Here is a 6,000-nt window from a genome sequence, read left to right as displayed (position 1 = left end):
GATTAAGGGGGACTGTAGTTAAGGAGAAAATGTTGGAAGTATAAAAATTAAGTCCAACGGTTTGAGGCAAGTGTGGTGTTGTAGATTGTGAAGACTGAGTGAACTGATGGACTTGGAATGGAAACTGTCTGTGTGTGTGTAAGTGAAAAAAAAATTGTTGATGTTTAAGTCTTAAGTTCAAGAAGGTGAGATGTAGTGGGCGGGAATAGTGCGAGAGAGGAGAAGGTGGCGTATCAAGGGAAGAGGGACGGGTTGGGGCTTGACCCAACCCAAAGAAGCTAGGCTTTAGCATGTCTGCACGGCAAGAAAAGAAAAAGAAGAGGGAAGGTAGTGAGCTGACAATGAACAGAGAAGGTGTGACGTATATAGCGGAAGTGTGTGACAAGCCATGTGATGGGTCCGGTTGCCGCCAAGCTGGCTTGGCACACATGGTAGGTAAGGAATACATTGTCAGCAGGTGTAGGTGAGAAATAAGATCAGTTCTCACGTGGCGAGGCTGGTCCCTGCGATCAACGGGTTGGTGGGCATGTATTCCATACCAGGGCTGACGCAGAGACCGGTCTACTATATATATTTTTTTTTTCTAGGTGGTTGGTAGGAATAGGGGAATAGGGAAATAGGGTAATTTGTAGTGCGGTGCTTCCTGCACGTTTGCCGGCTATCCGCGTGCGTGTGGGAGGACACTGAGTAGATTTAGAGGTAAATAATTTTGCTAAGTAGTTTTAGGAGAGATGTAGTGCCTAGTGTTTGTTTGTTTGTTCTTTTTGTTTCTGGGTTTCGCTCTGTCTGTCTTTATTACCTGTAAAGCCGATGGTGTATTCTAGGGTGGGTAATAAAGATATGTATGTATGTATGTATGATTGGCATTTCAGCTGTGGCTCGTATGATGTCTCATCTAGCATAACAAAGCCTCTCGTTCGCGCTCATAGTGCTCCAAGTGCTTACGGGCAACGTCCTATCGTAACCATTTCTGCATTTCCGTCAAATCACGCAAAACCATTGTGATGCAATGCCCAGGCATTCCTTCAGAATGTGAAGCACAGTCATGTGCACTAATCCAGTGTCTCGGGCTATTTCACGAATCATATGGTGTCAATTAGTGTTCAGTAATGCGGCAAGAGTATGTACTTTTTCTTCATTGACAACCTGACCGACGCATGCCTGCCACATTTTGACATCCCTCGTAAAAGGATTTTACCCACCATGCCACTGGTCTGTAAGGCAATGCAGATTCGATGACACTGTCATGCTGTATGACTTCTGGCACATTCCATCTTTATCCAACTCCATTGTTCCTGTATCATGACAACACTAACATAGACCGCCAGCTAACACGAGGTTCTGTCCCTCTCGCCAGTTCGCATGCGCGTGTTGTGGGAAGTTTGGTATGTAACTAACGTGTGCTGTCAGCGATATTGTTATCTTCCATTGCATGGTGTCCCTACAGCAGTGTTGCCACCATTAAAGTTCCAACATTCATAATAAACACCATGATCAATAATCATCATTAAAAGTAAAATTATTATTATATATTCAATTTTTTATGAAAACTAAAGTCAGTCAGTCCGGCCATTCTATCTGGTCGATTTCCTTCATTTTTTAAACTGAAAGGTATTCATACACAGATTTGTCATCAGGTACAATAAATCACTTTACTTCCGCCTTCCTCAAATTGTTTGATTTTTTCATTTTTTTGTCTCTTTGAAGCAATCATATCTTTGGTTTTAATTGAGGTACGGAATTCATTTTGGCCTACGCACACTCAGTGGATCAAGCTCTTTCATTTCAGCTCTTAACTATTCAAATTGGTTGGTTCTGAGGGAAGTTACGAGTGCACATTCAATTTGACGTCTCCTTTCTTCAACATTTTTTCTCATTGAAGCAATCACATCCTTCGTTCTAATTGAGGCACGCAGTTCGTTTTGGCCTAAAAACACTTAGTGGATCAACCGCTTTCTTTTAAGGTAATAACTACTTAAATTGGTAGATTATGAGAAAAGTTATGAGTACATTTGTCCCAATGACAAAGATCTTTGAAGCACTTTTTAACAGTTCTGTGCATAGTGTTATTCCAAGGAACGTTTAATTCAATTTCTTTGTGTGATGTATTTTCAAATGTTCTGTTGACATAACATTACATTCTACTATCACAGCAGATCATGTGCTTTATTTCATTAGCTCCAAACTTTGCAAACACGTCCGTGAGGATAGTAACCATCAACACCATACTTTGTACATTGCGGGTGGAGCAGGAAACTGCTAGTTTAGTATTTATGTTGGTTATTTAAGTCTTCTTATGTTAACACTCTCACTCCCCTAGAGGAGTGGCCCATAGAGGAGTGAAGTTCAGAGTAGTGCATTCCGATATACTTGTGTTTTTGTAGACCAAAAGCATTGTACCTAGAAAATGCCTTGAGTGTCCTCTTTTCTCAATACTGTACAACCCTCCCTTTATGTTATTTTACTTTCAAACTGACTGAAATGGCAAGTTACGGTAGTTGTGTAGTAGACAAGGCTTCAAACATGAGTAAATGTAGTACTAATAAGATTGAGTCGGGAAAAAGAAATGTGCGATGTTTTGCACAACAGTAATAGGTGATGATCTGATAGCTTCAGACAGTGAAAGTGGATACGTGCGAGTTAAAACGCTGGAAGGGTGAATTGTAATCTGGACAGGAACAATGACCGAGCTTCCTTTCTCTTGTCCAAGGTTGAGTACAATGAAGTTCTGTCTTTTGTAAATATTTTTGTCTATAATGATTTCTTTAACATGCTCTTATGTAGAACTCAGCAGTCAAAAATGGCTGGGCCCCGGCAGTGGCAAGCTGGTAGTGTAGGTGTTAAGTCTACGGTTTATTTAAAGGAAACATTAGAGTAATGTTGTTCACGTCATATGACTCAGTTATTTCTGTTGTCTGTATTTTTAGAAATTGCTTCTAGTGAGTTCAATATTTTTTAAATTTATGTTTGTATATGTTTTTGTAGATGTTTACATAAAAAGTTTGCTAATTGAAATGTGGGGCTGTTGCTACAGTTTACAGCAGGTCTAACAGGATGGTTTTCTTTGTGAATTTTTGAGAGAGCCTTTAATGTAGGACATTTTGGACTGATTGGGACTAGTTTATGTGTTTCTTGAATATTTTATTTTATTTTTGTGTTTAGATTCTTAGTTTCATCTTTCTTTATTTTTTATGTTGTTTGTTTCTATAAATTCAATTGCTTTTTGGATGTAGTCGTCCCTGTTAATAGTGACAGTGATGTTGCCTTGTTACACTTACTTTATTGTTTTGAAGTTTAGATTAACGACTAGTTATTTTTTGTTGTGCACCATTTCTTTGTTTGGTTGTTTTTAATTTTCACACTTTCATTTGCTACTAAGTGTCCAACAGTTCCGCTTTTGTTGTCAGGTATTTTTAGAATTGATGTTTTAGTTTCCCTTATTAACTGTTTTATTAGTCTCCGTTCAAAGAGGCCTAGTTTTAGCAGTTTGGTTCCACCTTGGGTTAATGGCGTATCCGAAATGTTGATGACAGCTTCACAAAATGTGTGTTCTAATAAATTTTCAAAATTGTTACAATTTTGTTCATTCTTAAGTTTACTTAATTTATTTTGAATAGTTTTCCATATTTTCCTCTAGTTTTATTCTCATGTATTCATGAACATGTGTTCTAAAACAAGTCCATGTCAGTTTGTTGTATACATCCATAAGTTGAAGTTGAAGGTGAAAAGCTTTTTTGAGTGTAGGCTCTATAACAAAGTTGTTCATACTGTATTCACAGCACATTGACTGGATATTGAAGTGTTGTTACATTTCACATTAATGTAATTGGGAGTTAAATTACACTTTAAACACTCGTTATTGGATCTGATGTTCTCATTAACAGTTAGTATTTTCAGAAGTTAAGAAAACAGTGCGATTACAATAAATTCTTGAATTAAAATGGAGAAAGCTAGAATAAGATCTGAAGACAATGGTAACCTAGTTCTTTTCCTGACCGTGAAGAAAGATTAAAACATTTAAAATGGAGAAAATGTCGTAACAAATTACTGTAAGTCCAGACTAGGTCAGGTACTATGATTTTTGAGCGATTTATCCTAGGCGAAAGAAAGCATTACGCATAGTTCCTTTCAAGAATTCCTCAGATTTTTTCACAACATTAACCCAATGCCATACTTTGATGGAACCTTCCGTCCTGCGATTGTCAGGTGGTAACATACTTTAACGAACACTTCCGTCCTAGTGCACAGAATATTTATAAGTTCATTAGCACGGTTAGCTGGTCAGAGAGATTTATTCTGTTTGTTTTGCAGCCTACTCAGTAGATGTCAGATGATACCTGAAACTATTTTCTCTGTGTAAATCATAACTCTGAGCGAAAATACGGAAATAATAAGCACATCAGTTTGCCGCTAGTTGTGAACAATCATGGGGGCATCCCGGTGCGGTATGAATGAGGCTATTCATAACTGGCTTGAAAATAGTGATGTTGAAAGTGTAAATGATTCTCTGGAGAGTGAAAATACTTCTTCTTCTTCAAGTGCCAGTAAAACATGGCGTGTGGCCTCCAGAGAGACCGGATGCAGCTCTTTCAATTCAACGCCCAAAGATGATCTGCGCGCCGTGATGAGGGTGATGATGGCACATACGCTCAGTCCTCATGCCAGAGGAGTTAGCCAATTATGGTTAAAATTGCCGACCCTGCCGGGAATAATCGAACCCTGCACCCCTGTGACCAAAGGCCAGCATTCTAACAATTTAGCCATGGAGTCGGACAACTGACAGTAATAAAAGTGATTCCTATTTCAGTTCCAAGATGATAGTGCCGATAGAAACCATGGGACAAAACCAGAATGCAACAAAAACCAGAATGCAACAATGCAACAAGAGTGAGAACTCTAGTAATTATATTAGGAATTGGGATCTTGTTGACAATAAGCCTGTTCCTGTAACAAGAAAATCAGTATCTGAAATTCACTCTATATTGAGGAGGAAGAAATGGAACTAGTGAATGAATTTCTAACCCCACAGTTCTGAAATCACATTACAAATGAAACCAATGTCTGTGCCTCTGCATTTCTTGCTAATTTATCTGCTTCCCTTGTAACCACTAATATTTATGAACAAAAACATTGGTTTCCTATTACTATAGATGAGCTAAAAGCTCTCTTTGCTCTGTGTATTCTTATGTCACAGACAAAAAACCTGCAATGCAAGATAACTGGTCAAAATGTAGAGTAATAGAAACTCCCATATTTAGAGAAATCATGCTATTCAAGCACTTTGTTTCTATAAACAGATTCTTGCAGTTTAGTACGAACTCCTCCAAATCAAAGTATGACAAACTAAGAAAGGTTAGAACTGTTATAGATTTACTTTTGAACAAATTCAAGTTTGTGTATACTCCAGGAGAAAATATTTGCATTGATTAATCGATGATAAAATTCAAAGGTAGACTGTCGTTCGTTTAATATTAATATTATTCATCCAAGAAAACACAAGATTCGGTATAAAAGTGTACAAAGTTTGCTCTTCGGAGAACAGATATATTTGGAATCCTGGAAAGGATTATGAGGGAGGATCTACCAACAATAATTTACTAGTTAGTGAGAGGATTGTTTTTGACAAGTGTAAGGATCGTCTGGGTGTCTGAAGAACTTTGTACATGGATAACTGGTAGGCGTACAGTTCACCGTCTTTGTACCAATTCTCCCGGAACATAACACACATGCTCTTGGCATGGTCAGGGCAAACAGAAAACACATGCCTCCTAAGTTCAAAGAAACACAGCTGAAGAAGGGTGAACTTACTTTCACTTCAGCGAACAAAATCCTAGCTGTAAAGTGGGTTAACAAAAACCCTGTACACTTTTTGGCAACTCAGCATGATAGACCAGATTATGTTACAGTCCAATCAAAAGGAGGAAAGAAGAAGCTGAAACCCAATCTGGTGGTCGACTATACAGGTGGAATGGATGGGATCGACTCTCATGATCAATGACT

The sequence above is a fragment of the Anabrus simplex genome, chromosome 5 (genome assembly GCF_040414725.1).
Source record: "Anabrus simplex isolate iqAnaSimp1 chromosome 5, ASM4041472v1, whole genome shotgun sequence".
In the NCBI taxonomy this organism is placed as follows: Eukaryota; Metazoa; Arthropoda; class Insecta; order Orthoptera; family Tettigoniidae; genus Anabrus; species Anabrus simplex.
This window is presented reverse-complemented; position numbering follows the sequence as displayed.